We start from the raw sequence: 13,719 nt of genomic DNA, 5'->3' as shown, positions 1-13,719 counted from the left end.
TTCATTAGCTTCTGGAATGCAAATCAATTCTTTGACCTTTTCCTCTTTAAGATCCCTGGTGCATGTTTTAGAAGTGTTGCGTCAACATAAGAATGACTTTATTAGACCAGGCCTAGAGGTACATTTAGTGTCTTCTCCCTGTCTGTGGCAAATAGCAGTCCCTAGGAAGGATTTCAAGAACAAAGCAAATGTATGTGTTGTGCTGCTCCCCAGAGTAGTTTCCATCCTCTAACCCCATTTCAAGTCAAGGGCTCTAGGAGAGAATATAGTACCTTTGCAGCTGGGAGTTCAGAAGGGCTGGATGTGGAGGGCTGCCTTCAGGACTAGCATTAGCCCACCATTTTCCTGTGAGGTCCATCAGCAGGAAGCACAACGGAAGAAGACTGATGGAAGGCATGATTAGTTACGCTGGTAAGTTTTATGTAACCCTGCTTGTTCTGTGTCTCTGTGAGTGGTGAGACATGGTGTCATTGTCTTCCTGGTCCTCCTCTCATCCCCTGGGCTAGCACCAGTAACGGGACATCTGGACATCTCCCTTTTCTTTCTTCTTGAGAGTTATTAATGTGGGTGAGTGGGTGGAAGAGGGAGGAATAGCAAAAAGTAATAACGAACAAGGCACACAGCAAGTCAGAAGTTCAAATATTGAGACAGCCGCTCAATATTACTTGAGACTGTAACTTTAATGGACTGTTTTCATGCAGTTCTTATGAGGCACAATTGTTTCCCAAGGCATGTGACTCACTAGGAAATTGCTGGCATACTTCCATTGGAAAGGGAGTGACACTGCACACGTGGGTCCTTTCTGCTAGTAAGGAGATACATATGTCTGTTCTGTTTTCAGTGCCATATCTTTTTAAAACTGGAAATGGGGACAGTATTTCCCCATTGTTCCAGATCTATCATGCATGAGTTTAAAATGTGTGATTGATCAGAGTTCCACATAAAACCAGCCACTATTTTTTTGCTGCCCATCCAAACTCACCAAGACCAGAAGCTCTTACTTTCCCTTCCATATGCCTCTGTTTGCTGGCTCCTTTCGTGACTCCTGTGAAGACATGGCCTTCCAGCCTGTCGGGCAGCCTCTCAACCAGCAGCTATCATCATCAGTGTTACACTCTTTACACCTTTATACTAATTCTACCTAGGATTGAGCAGGAAAAAAACATCTGCAAAGTATAGGGTACTGTCTTTCTCTATGCACGCAGCTGAAGTTCAAGTTGAAGCTTTTGTATTACAGTATAGGGACGCAATGCATGTTGCTCGGTTAGTATTTCCCAGAAGGCTTCCCAGAAAGCTTTCTGCAGAAAAGATCATAATCCTAAGGTGATCTCTAGACAAGATTCCTCTTTCTAGAAGATTCATTTTTTGTAATATACTGCTGTGAACTATTTCTTCCATTGCCTAATGTTTATCACGACCTATGCCTATCCCTCATCTCTGACTGATTTTCCAAAGGTCAACACATAATGCCAACTTTCTTGTTCCTTCATAGCCTACTTCTAATGTTTTCTAAGCAATCACTCTCTTTTCTCACACGTCTGGAAAGTGACAATTACAAACATCCCAAAACCAAACTTGTTTTAGTTCTTTGGTCCTTTCTACCTTGTTGTTCACAGAAGTCCTGATTACTTTGTGCTAGCAGACACCACCAGCATCATACAGGTGGAAACAGCTATTCTGTCTAGCAATTGCAGTGTGAAGGTGAAGCGTGAGGGTTAGTGTGTGAGCACCTGCAGAAGAAGAAAATGCAGTGTGGTTTGGTTTTTTTTTTAAATCTGAGAAGCCAGCAAGAACTACTGGATGTAAGGGAATGCTAGGCAAATTTTGACTAGATATAAAAAAGGCACAATTTTTTACACTAAATATGATTAAAAGTTGAAGGAAAGTACAAGCAATAGGGAAGAATTAATCCCTGGATGTGTCCAAATTAAGACAGATTTCCTTTTATAGAGCAAGTACTTCAGACAGGTGGTATTTTGACCACATGTTTTATCAATTCCATGGTGTCACTGCACAAAAGTAGCAAACATAACTGAAGAGACTGTGAGGTATAAATAAGACGATCATGATGATTCTTCTGGCCTCAAACTTTATTTCCATTCAAGAGTTCCCACGCACTGGAAACTCCGGGCAGCTGATTTCAGTCCCTTTGTCAGAGGGGGAGCAACCACCTCTCACTCCCTGAGGCGTCCGAAGCGCTCCCGGTGGTTGCTGTGATGTTGTGATGTTGCTGTTCTTGTTGTCCTGTCGTAAATGCCTAGACATCTTGACGACGGCGCTCAGCTCAAGATTTTTTCCTCTCCTGAGCTGCTGTAGTATTTGTGTCACTTGGGGAACTCTGCCAGTGGATGGGATTGGGTACAAGTGTAACCAGACAGGCCGCCGAGGCGGGGAGGGAGGACAGCTGTCCTAAGCATTCAAAGCTTTACATTCTGTGCCGCTCTGATGTGACCTGGGACTCAAGATATTTATTAAGCTGGAAGAAAGCCTTTTTTGGTCTTGCAGCTCCCTGTGTACCTGTTATTTAGGATATGTTACAGTAGGATCCAGAGAGGTACCTAATGCTGCCTTATTGCAACAGAAATTCAGAATAAAAGAAACGGGCTCTATACGGCCTGTGGAGAAAAAATTTTACTGCTGTCTCAAGGTATCTGTGTATCTGGAAAGCAAACTTCTCCAGATTAAAATTAAGATGGAAAAAAATGGAAAAAATGTTTGATTCAGGTATTATAAGGTAGGAATAAAGATCTATATACTTATATCTAAAAGTTTTTCAGTCAGCAATGTAAATGTTACATTGTGCTAAAAATGCAGCTGCAGAGGAATACTCAGCAAGCCCAGCATGTGAGACAAGATACAGGCTAGATGATTTATGAAGAAAAAATAAAAAGAAATATGAATAATTTGTCTAAGCTGTGTTTAAATATGAAGAATGTTTCTGTGGGGAATCCTACAGTCTTTATTTGGGTAAAAGTACCCTTTGAAATCAAATGAGTCTTTAACTTGAGGACCAAGGAAGCTAGTGGGTGACTGATTTAGTGACAACTGAATACCAGAGTGGGAGTAAATAATCAGTTTAATGGCGTAGGCAAGGAATTCAGTGAAACCTCCCTGTCAGGAACACTTGCAGCTGCACAATAACCGAGAAGCAGCAGCAGTAATGGTGAGAACTGGTGACCTCCAAATGTAGCTTGATCTGAAGCACCAGAATATGGACCACAGAGAGAAATAGTAGTTAGGGGCTGGGTTGGAATAATCAACTAAAACTCTTCAGTCTGTTTTCTGTGATGAAAAGTCGCTTTGTTTTATGCGGTATGGCATTGCTCTTGAAGACCTGGAGAAGAAACTACAGCGCAGTTGGAGAAGGATCATGATTTATTGGCATTTTTGCAAAACAGTGGTTTCTTCCTTTGTTGTTAGTAAAAATGCCAAATGCTACCTGTTTAAACAGTGTAAATTTGGGGCCTGCCTGGGACCAGTAGTCTTAGCACACTTCTCATTGTACCTACCTGTGGCGAACTGAATCATTTTGGTTATACCACCAAAGAATCAAAGAAGTCCGGCAGTAGTTAGGAACATGAGTTAAAGGGTCCAGCTGCTATCATTCCTAAAGAAAATCGTGCTTGGGCTGTATTTCCAATAGTTCTTGCCTGTTTACAGTGAAACCCGGTCAGACCTCCACTATATCATTCCTTCAAGCTGTTGTTGCTGTGGGTCATCTATCCCTGAAATCAAGCAACATCATTTTTCTAATGAGAGTTACCAGCTTCCAGGAATATACTAAAGGCTCATTACTCTAGAGCACATTTATGTTCATATATAAGTCAGGTAGTATATCACGCGTGGCACGGGCTATACGCAGCGTAGCTACGTGCTTTCAGTGACATGAACCGGTGGATATGCGACAAAAAGTTCAATAACCTTGAATAGTGGGATGTGCCTGAACTTGATACTGTTTGACGTTTTCACGTCAGCTCTCACATTGGACTCATCGTGCAATCATGTCTGCTGTGTGATCTGTTATGTACTCCTCTCCTTCTCCTTTTCCCTTGTGAAACTGGAGCAGAAAATTTCCATGTTTTCTGTGTGAGGATACGTGGAGTGCGAAAATGCTTTTTTTCTAGTCAGACTATCTGACCAAGGGACCTTGTCAAATGAGATGACAAGGAAAAGGAGAGAGCCAAACATAGACACAAAAAACCTGACTGGTGATAACAGATTCAATAACCAGAAACATACCTGGTTAGTGGCGCCAATTGATAAGGATAGTGGTGTGTGAGAATGTTTATTCCAGCAAGATGATCTGATTGAGAAGCACCTAAAATCAGGTTGCTAAGAAAAGGTAAAGGCAACAAACAAACATACAGAGACACAGACCTGACAAACGATGATGGAGACTATGAGAAGAAACAAACCTCATCGGTCACACTTATTGATGAGCTATTCCAGGAATACTAATCTGGATTTGGCAACTGATAAGACTGTAAACTGGGAAGGCTGGGATGGGGTGGGTGAAGGCCAGAGGAGTGGAGATTGGTAGGCCTGTGCAAAGTAATGAAGAAATGTTTAGAAGGGAATCAGGTAGGAACAAAGAGAGGAACATATAGAGAGTGGTATAAAAGGGGCCAGTTTTGTGTAAAACAGAGCCAGTGAGTACACTTGTTTGACTGAGCCCTGTGCCTGGTCACCACAGTCTCTCCTGTCTTCTTTAAATCCTTTCTTAACTCTCTCTCTGTAATCTCAGTCTCCATCCGGTGTGAGTGCTGCATGGACTGAGTACCAGCTACTGAGCAGACTGGGACGAGTGGACTGGGTACCAGCTACTGGAGCCAGACTGGGGGTGTAGATGCCACTACATACCTAGATATAGGTATTGGGGGGACCCATGGGTGTGGGGTGTCTCTGAGATGAGTGTTTGAGTGTCTGCATCTGTTTGCAGCAAGCACCGTTCTGGACCAGAAAGAGAGTAGGGGACCAGGCAGCAAATGTGTGTGTGCTTGTGAAGCTGAAGAGTGTGTGTGTGTGCCTGCACTAGTGACCTTCAGTCCCCGGCTACCCAAGAAGAGGAGGGGACAGGACATGAGGTGTTGCACACAGACTGAAACATAGGAGGTTCTAAACGTCAGGAAACCCTTTTTTACTGTGGGGGTGACCAAGCACTGGCACAGGTTGCCCAGAGGGGTTTTGTAGCCTCCACCCTTGGAGATACTCAAAAGCCATCTAGATGTGGTCCTGGGCAATGGGTGGCCCTGTGTGAGCGGGGGGGCTGGAGGAGATGACCTTCAGACATTCTTTCCTACCTCAACCATTCTGTGACTCCATGACCGGGCTGTCTGTGCTCATCTCTGGTGTGAGTCCTGTATGTAGGTGCTGTTAACGCAGCAGTAACCCCCACCGCTGGCAGCTACTTAAGCCTGAAGGCATTAAAACAGACTTTGTGTGGTGCTACCCTGTGGTGGATTTGTGACTGTAGCTGTTTCGCCTGCATTTCCCTGGGTGACGAAGCCTCTTGGCCACACGACTGCAGTGTAACTTGTTCCTGTCTCTGCCCTCTTACAACCTGTAGTCGTGTCTAGGTTTCATCTGTTGTTGCTGATATTGAGATTAATCGATAGAGATAACTGTTGCTACAGCGGATATCTGCAGAGTATATTGTGTGACGCTTGAATAAATATACCAGGGTAAGACAAAAATCATTATGGTCCTTATCTTCGCACTTCGTTGAGAAATAAATCTCATTGTAATGGCAAATGAAGAGGTGCCACTGAGCTGATACACAGTTAATGGGGTCTCCTGTGGTATGGTTTTTCTAACTAGTGCTGGTTTTTTCATTAAGCTTTATCAGAAACTCTTCCAAAGGATTTGATTAAATTAAAAAAAGAATAACATTTGAAATCTGAGCTGTAACTTCATGTCACTGGTGAGAGACTGTAATTTGCTCGTCTCACCCTAAAATTTAGCAAAACATATATAGCTAAGCAATCCCACTGGCTGAAGCCCCAGTTTTACTTCAGTATCACTGTCAGCTTGTTACCAGCTCTAGAGTATTTTATGCTGTCCAAGGCAGTGGAAAATACACTCTTGTTGCCTCTTGCAGTAACTCACAAAATAAATAGCTGAAACATTCTACTGCACCAGGCAAGCCTGTGTTTTCTGTTTGTGGCTGAGCTACCTCTCTGTCGACTTTCTAAAGAGGCATTAAATCAAGAAGGATATGAGCTTTCCTGAGTCAGTAAAAACCTTACCACTCTGATGTGCTGCAGAGTGGGTCCTTGAACAGCAGGGTGACACACTACTCTTTAAATATCTTATAAGTGATTGAATCACTGTAACTCACTGGTGTGTTTGTCTTCTTAGGTATAAATAAGGTTACATACTAAGAGATTCACTTTACCTTACATTGCAGAGAAAAAACTCCCAACATGTTGTATATTCAGGTGTTTCAGCATATGCTCAAAGGCTTGTACTAGAAGTGTCTGATGTTCTGGATGCAGTTTAATCTAGGTCTGTTGAATTGCCAATTGAAAATCCCTGTCTGGCTGTTTAAAACAGCTTCTAGCACGTGTTTTTTTGCAGCTGCCGTTGTCCTCTCTCCCGGGAGCGGCACAGCCTTCCCTTGGTTGCAAGTGCCTCCTCCTTTTCCTCCTCCAAATGTCTCGGCTCTCTCATGGGCTCATCTCATCATGGGCTCCACACAGCCTATCGTCCTTGCTGGAGTTTTAGCTTTCAGCAGTGTGCAGCTGGATGTAGCCAGCCTTAAAATACTTGCAAGTTGGGCACCAAAAAAGAAAACAAAAAGGTTCCAGCGAAGGCAGAGAAATTGCATCAAGAAAAATGAAAATAAGCAGAAAGCAGGAGGTAGGCAGAGAAGTATTCAAGTATCTTAGGAGCTGAGATGGGGTTGTTCTCTCCCCACTGGAAAGAGGCAGTCAAGCGTGTTTTGTGCTCAGCTGTGTGAACACATTTACAGTGCTGGCAGCAGTCAAGTGCGTCTGTTACTGCTCTCTTGTTAGCTAATCTTCATAAGCAGGTGCACTGCCTCCAAAATTTTTTTTAATTAAGTCTTTCAGGTGGTGGTCTCTTTTGAATAAGACATGTTCTATTTGGTATGTATATGGACCCCATACTTCATAATCCTGAGCTTCTGACCAAAGGCGACGGAAAGAGTGCTATTTATTTTTCATATGGTTGAATTTGCCTGCATTATTTTGTCTTTCATTTGTAATGCCGAGGGAGATGCTAGGACCTAGATAGCTGTGAAGGAAATGCAAGAGACTGCTCTATGGTTGCCAGTGCATAGTATCCTTTGTTCTAGCACGGCTTTAGAAACCTTACCATAGGGCTTTGTGAATAATTAGAGTTGCTGCAGAGATGAGGAACCTCATTGCTAGTTACCAATCTTTTAATTTATATGAAACTATAAATGTGCTACGAGCATTTGAAGAAAGCAAGAGCTAACATATTAATAAAGCTGGACTTCAGAAGCTGCCATACAAAGATGCATCAGGTTTTCTCGGAACTGGAGAAAGTTAGAAGCACAAGGCCACTATTAAGGCACTCTTACATTCTAAAAATATACGCCTTCTGACACCATTACATTTCATTTCATTACATTTTTGATGTTTCCTCCAGTAGCTAAAAAGCTAATGCATCTTTTTTCTGAGCTCCATTTCAGGTCTTTGCCTTCCTCTTTACGGGAGTAGTTGAGCCGTTACTTAAGCCTGTATCAATTAAACAACCCACATCAAGGGACTAGTATAAGATAAAGAGGTAATTCTAAAATACCACATTCACGAAAGGATTTTAGCACATGCTCAGTTTTAAGTGCTTGAATAATCCTTTTGATACCCTGCTAAATCTCTGCTTTAAAAAAGCACCTCTTAGGGAAGAACTTCTATTTGGGAAGTGGAGGGATCAGGAGAAGACACCTTCAGTGTCTCAGGGAGGAAATTTGTTCAAGAATGTAATGTAAATTATTTTACAATTAAAATGCTGGATAATCTTCGGTGCTCTGCTGCCTAAATTTCAACACCACTGAATAACAGAATATTGTGGTTTTCCCTTCTATCCTATTTTGTGAATATCTATGAAGAGAAGGAGAATTTTTTTATTGCCTTACCTGGAGACAACCTGGGGCTGGCCCCAGTGCAGGGCTGGTTCTTGCCTGTGGCGTGTTCCCCACAGCCCTCAGGATGCACTTTCACATTTTTGACATCCAACCACACCCTGAAATAGAATAGAGCTCAAGTGTGAAGGCAGACAGAGCAGACTGTACATTCCTCCATTTCTTTAAAGATAATAAATATAGAACAAGAAATTAAAAGCTGAGAGTGTAATGAGAACTTTAAAGTTTTCCTGAAAACCGACCTCTTACCTCCCACAGGAAAATGTAATAAGAGAGAAGAGAAGGAGCTGTGTAAGTAAAGTGGGTTTGCTCTGGATTATTACATGATAATTACTTTGACAGCTGCTTCTGAAGCAACATCTATGCTCAGTGCATATGCACTCATTCCACTGTGTCTGTCTCTGTAGATCTAATTCTGTCAGACTGAGTTATAATTTAAGATCGATGGGAGGAAGGGAGAAGTCTGTGTCAAGCGAATGGTAGTCCTAGATAATCAGAAAGTGGGGAAGATCCTTACCAGAGCTGTTTAGGAAACTTGGATGAATCCTGTAAATGCAGTAAGAATCAATTGGTTAAAGGCTTTGCCACATCTTGCTCTGCTTTCTATATGTGTATGCATAAGAAGAAAGCGTGACTTAAAAGAGCATTGCTCATGTATCAAAGTTTCTCATACCAAGCACTGAAAGATCTTCATTGTCACTTAGTGACTTTGGTCTTGACCCCGTTCCTATATAAATAGATTGTAAGTAGATCTTATTATTTTCAAATACTTTGAATATCAATGAATTCCCTACTTACTGTATGTTGCTGACTCACTGGATATTTGAGTCATTATGGGCCAAGTCGTGAGGTGTGATTCAGTCTATCCGAATCATATAGCCAGGTTCTCCCAGACAAGTTGTCCTTATTTCCAGGCAGAATAAGAGGAATGTGATTATTTCTTCACACTCGTCACAAAGCCTCATCAGAGTTCCTACCCTTCCTTCCCTTTCCTCATATAAGCTCACGTCACGGGACAAATCCCAAAGGGGTTGTACACCGCCAGAATGGTGCAGAGTGACTGAGCCCACACTCACCAGCTCCGCAGGGCAAGTGCTGCTACCCCATCGCATCCGGACATGTCAGAGCCGTGGTGGAGCGGACATGTCAGAGCATCTGGGCATGTCAGCGCAGTGCCTTGGAGCCCTACAGGCACCAAACCTCCATTTTAGGGTCTCAGAGAATCAAGTGCTTTGACCATTTTTTTTCCTCTGCCTGTATATGCCTCCAAGTGTATTAATTCCCCCTGCTTTACCTACAAGACATAGAGAAATGTCTCTCAGGTTGACTGGTGATATTATTGACATGGAAATAGTGAGTAGGAATTGGACTTTCTTTAAATCCACACTAATAGGCTTTTTATATAGTTGCTATGTCTTAACATACTGCAGCCATGTTCTCAGGGAGCCCTTAAGGAGGCAACGGGGAGGCTCATTTTACAGCCTGAGGCACCAAGGGGATCTCGTGTCTCTACTAATAAGATTCTGGATTTTATGTCTCCTCACTGGTCTTCAAATTTGTTGATCATTTTAAAACTTCAATCATTGCTAAATAAAAAGTTTAAACTGTTTTCTGACATTAAACTGTTTCCTATGTGCTTGGTGTTGCTGGGAAAAGAAACCCCACTTTTAACATAAACAACTGCTTTTTTTTTTAGGAATGAGGTCTATCTTTTATTAAAATACAGTATAAAACCGTGTACGGGCTAGGGCTTTTCGTCTGCCTTGATATCACACCCTTATTGCCTATTAGGCTGACCTCAGTTTTGGGAGAATCACTTGGTTAGTTCTAAATATAGCATTGCATCTGCCCTTAAATGGGAGTGAAGGGGCAGTAGCCTTTAGAGAGGGGAATTATTTTTATTTTCCTCAGCCAGAGTTTACTAAGCTGGGAAAGGCTGGTCTTCCTCTTTGCTTTGCAATTTTTCTGTATCGCTTGGTAAGTCCTTTTTTCATCTAGGTTTTTCTTGCTCAGAACGAATGGGAATGATTGTAGCAGGGTGTTGGGTGCTTTTCTGTAAAAAATAAATTGCCTTCCTCGGGGAAAACAAGCAATAAGCAGGACACAGATTGATTCATGAAAAGACAAACAAAAAAGTAAAGTAGAATTGTTTTATTCTGTGCATAGTCAGCTTGATTTTATTATGTATTACATTTCCTCTGTTTCTGTCTGCATATAAAGAACTACATTATACCAATCCATAGCTCTATTGATATATGCGCTTCTCCAATTGCACATATGTTGGCAATGCCCTTTCTTGTGTTCTTATACTGTATAAAGAGACAAAACATGATTTATCTGAAGTATTTGCATAAATAATGAAGCATAAAATCCTACAGTAGCTGTCAAAACTATTTGGCATGCTGGAGAATAGTACGTAGCTATGGCAAAAAATTCTTTTTTTTTTTTGTCTACCATACTCTCAAGTAAATGTCTTCAGAAGGTGCGTTTCTGGTGCCTGCATTGCCCTGGGCTACGTGATGTGTTTTGTGCCACGTGGAAATTCCAGCTAAATACCACTGATAGAGTCTTGGGAAATCATGTTCGTGCTCTTGAAACTGCTTCTGTGTGTTGATAATACCTGTGAGCCAATGAAAGTATCATAATGAAGGATAATGAAGGTTGGGATGATGGGAAGTGACCAAATTTCATTATCTCACAGTCTCACATTCCTTGCTATCCAGTTGAAGGGATGTAGTACACCCTCCAAGTGAAGGGAAATCTTTAAACTTTATGGGAACATGTTGTGACTCTTTGTGCATTTGGAGTGTTAGGATGCCAAAGTTTCAAGTTAATGTGGCCAAATTCAGCCTAATTTAATTCCCAGTGTCTACGCAAGTATTCTCTCTGGACTATATACAGTTTAGCTTTTAACAAGGATATGGCAAGAGAAATCAAACTGAGGGCTTCCACTCCCTCCCATTATGAGAGTCATAGAAAAGCCAAAATTACGTTTTTTAGACTCACAACAATGCAGGAACTGGTGCTCCCCTCCACAACAATGACCTCACTTGAGGGAAGGGTACCTATGGCCCTGCCTTGTACCTATTTGCTGCAGAGCATAGCTGGTGGTTAACTCCATCAAGGCTTGTGGCTATGACCATGACCGTGACCACCTGTGGTATATTCCAAATTGCCTCCTCACTAACTGTTATGGCTAGAGCGTGAAGAAAACCATGCAGGGACTATTACAGGGTCAAGGTGTGCATTCTAATAATACATGTGCTGTAGCCAAATGATTGCATTAAACTGCTTAATCTACCTGTAAGTCTACGCAAGCAGAATCATTTGATGTAGTGAAAAGTTAAAAGCCTACTTATTCAAAACATATGAAATTATTAATAAAGAATAGACACCATCAGCTCTTTGAAAATGTTGCTTTGTTGGACATTCAGAACACTAGAAATTGATGAGAGAACTCCATTTTTAGGTTTAATGAGAAGAATAATGCATGTACTTCCAGAGATGATTTGAACCAGATTGAATCTGTTCTCCAGAAGAGAACAGTTCGGTTCGGTTTTCAAACAGTTCTGTTTGAAACCGATTTGTGAAACTAGGATATTGCTATTTCCATACGAAGGAGGTACGATCAGTAAAATGTTAGACCAGCTATGAGGCAGATAAAGACGTCAGAAAAGAAAAGACAAGACAAGGGATCTCAAAGCTTGCTGAGTAATGTTTGGCATTCCATATGGTTTAGGTAAATGAGAATTCCATATACTTTTTTTTAATTTCAGAAGCATTTGTATTCTGCTGTCAAAAAAGTTAAAACTGAATTCTTACTATGCAGAAGAACAAAACTCTTCAATGGGAAAGACAGAAGCATCTTAAAATGACAGTAGATTGTGTGACTTTTTTAAGTTCGTCCTTTTTCATACACAGAACGTGACTTTCTTTGTAAAATCTAAATACACTCATGCACACAGAGATAAAAGGCTGGATAGACATATTAGCATTTTAGAAGTTTATTACCGAAATGAAGAAAAGGTTACGAGAGCCTCTACATCCCATTCTGGTTTACTGCAGTGTCTACAAGCAGTGTAATGATTCATGCTGGTTTTACAAGTTTTCCACCAAAGTAAGTTTGCTGGGAAAAAATGTTCTTACGTTATTGTCTACTGCAATCTCTGCAGGATGGATATAACCATCTGGAAAGGATCACATGTTTTCTGAGGCAATATGGTAATTCTTTAAACTGGTCATTAGAAGCAACTGATGACTCGAAGGTGGTGGTTTGTTTTTTCTTTACCTTTTATCTTTCATTGTGGTATATAGGTGGTATGGAATTAAACATATTTTATCAGCTAAATACCATGGAAGTATAAGCTGGCAAAACAGGGCTTTCTAAAACCACTTAACTTTGACTGATGTGTAGAACAACAGGCAGAACTACAGACGGGTAGAGGAAACAATGTCTACGTCATGGGAAAAACAGGACAAACGCTCAAGTCAATACAATTGGTCAAAGATATTTAAGGAAGATGAGACACAGAGGAAGATCAAGAATGAGGATATGCATGTAGGAGCAGGACATACTGATCTTTCAGCCAGAATGAGGAGGATAAGCTACGTGAGGGCAGGCAAGAACCCACAAATCATTTTTGGCACTTCTGCAGATGGTCAAGGACAGAGACGAGCAAAGAAAATGCATATTGCATGGTATAGTGTTGACAGGTCAGGCAGAGAAAGTACATGCTGTATAGTGCATCGCTCATGACAGGAACCTCCTGAGTCTAGGAATGCAAGTTGTCTATCTATGGTGAGTACAACCGTGTTCTCCTTCCCATGGCATTTGTCAGTCCCATCCATCAATTTATTTGGTTGTGTGCCTGCTCTCTGAGGCTAAGTGAATGATCATGCTAGAATTTACTGCCTGTCCTTTAAATCTTAAATTAACTCACTTATCAAAGTAACAATGCCTATATCAGACCATTGGCTTCTCTGCTCAAGAATGTGACCCCTAGTCTTGTGGTCCTAGATTATTGCTTTCTATTCAGATCAGTATTACTATGGCATGAAACTATGCATATCCTATCCTGGGAACTCTGCCTTTTAGTCATGACCAAGTATAAATTGTTATATAGATGCTACTAAACATATGGAAATGTAGATTTGTGTAAACTTATTTGACCAGTCTGATTCATTTGTATTTTCTATCATTAATCCTTAATGACGTATTGGCTGACAATATTTTTATTTGGGTTTAATAGTCTTCTGGGTGGTTCGTACAGAACATAGATGAATGCATTTTGGGTCCTGCTGATGTCCCCAGCATTTAAAGTCATAGAAATAAACAGGAGGAATAATAATAATACTAATGAAGTAGGAGTACACTGGTGCTGTGTTCCACCAAAGAAGTAAAAGTCAGATGAGAGAATAAGTGTTTTAGGACCATCTTGTCCTGTAATTCTAGGTCTATTTCTTGAAATCCAGGGAATTTAATAGGATCTGCATGGATGGGTGAAGTTCAGGGTTGTTTTTGACACACAGGTCAAATATTTCAGCAAGTTCTCTGTGCCTCTTGTAGTCACATACCAGTAGAACCTGGTGAATAA

The 13,719-nt window shown here is 41.2% G+C and overlaps 1 protein-coding gene and 1 long non-coding RNA gene across 5 annotated transcripts in view; one reads left to right on the top strand and one right to left on the bottom strand.

Annotated features, from left to right (window-relative positions):
* Positions 1-282: 282 nt before the first annotated feature.
* Positions 283-9,096, bottom strand: LOC141741285 (uncharacterized). The gene is made up of 4 exons (XR_012586336.1): positions 8,924-9,096; positions 8,120-8,226; positions 3,510-3,725; positions 283-3,334 (listed from the first exon to the last, which is right to left on the bottom strand). It is a non-coding gene; the product is annotated as an uncharacterized LOC141741285 (long non-coding RNA).
* A 906-nt stretch (positions 9,097-10,002) lies between these two features.
* MYOM2 (myomesin 2) overlaps positions 10,003-13,719 on the top strand; it is an 80,864-nt gene continuing 77,147 nt past the window's right edge. For all 4 annotated transcript variants that reach the window (XM_074581654.1, XM_074581653.1, XM_074581656.1 and 1 more), the window contains exon 1: positions 10,003-10,102. The gene's annotated coding sequence lies outside the window, so the exon portion shown is untranslated. The remainder of the gene's footprint in view (positions 10,103-13,719) is intronic.

The sequence above is a fragment of the Larus michahellis genome, chromosome 3 (assembly GCF_964199755.1).
Source record: "Larus michahellis chromosome 3, bLarMic1.1, whole genome shotgun sequence".
NCBI classification, from domain to species: Eukaryota; Metazoa; Chordata; class Aves; order Charadriiformes; family Laridae; genus Larus; species Larus michahellis.
Note: the sequence above shows the minus strand (reverse complement) of the source record. Positions and strands in the feature narration are given on the sequence as shown.